Source organism: Nestor notabilis, unplaced genomic scaffold, assembly GCF_000696875.1.
Source record: "Nestor notabilis isolate BGI_N333 unplaced genomic scaffold, ASM69687v1 scaffold26068, whole genome shotgun sequence".
Taxonomy (NCBI): domain Eukaryota; kingdom Metazoa; phylum Chordata; class Aves; order Psittaciformes; family Psittacidae; genus Nestor; species Nestor notabilis.
Window position 1 is genome coordinate 68,506 of NW_009940058.1, and position 578 is coordinate 69,083.

Here is a 578-nt window from a genome sequence, read left to right on the forward strand (position 1 = left end):
GGATTTTGTCATCAGAAATCAGAATGTATTCCTTGATGGGGAACGAGACAATCTGTTGGCTAACTCCTGTGCCTGGGTTGTTGTATCTACAGCATGTGTGTGTGAGTGTCCAGAGGGGACAAGCTTTAATCCATGCAATCTAAAAATAACTAGAGGCAAAGAGTGAGAGGGAGGGGGTTAGTGAGATGGTGTCAGTCTTCTGTGTAGCTTGTGCCAAGCCCAGGCACGTCCTGGGACAGGCTCTGTGCTCAGGCTGACTCCTGATTCTAGCAACTCATCTTGTTATGCAGAGAGAACAGTGAAACTGGAAGCTGAACTCCTGCTGGTTTGGGGACACACAGAAGTGCTGCCAGCCAGTCAACTAGTACTGCCCCTCCTGAAGGAACTGCTGTACTTGACTTGTTGTTTCTACTCTACAGAAAATAATAATACAGTAATTATATCCTGCCAGATATACAGAGATTTTTTACTAGTAGAGACATTGTGGCTGCCCCATCCCTGGAAGTGTTCAAGGCCAGATTGGAAGGGGCTTGGAGCAACCTGGGCTAGTGGAAGGGGGGCCCCCCCCCGGCGGGGGG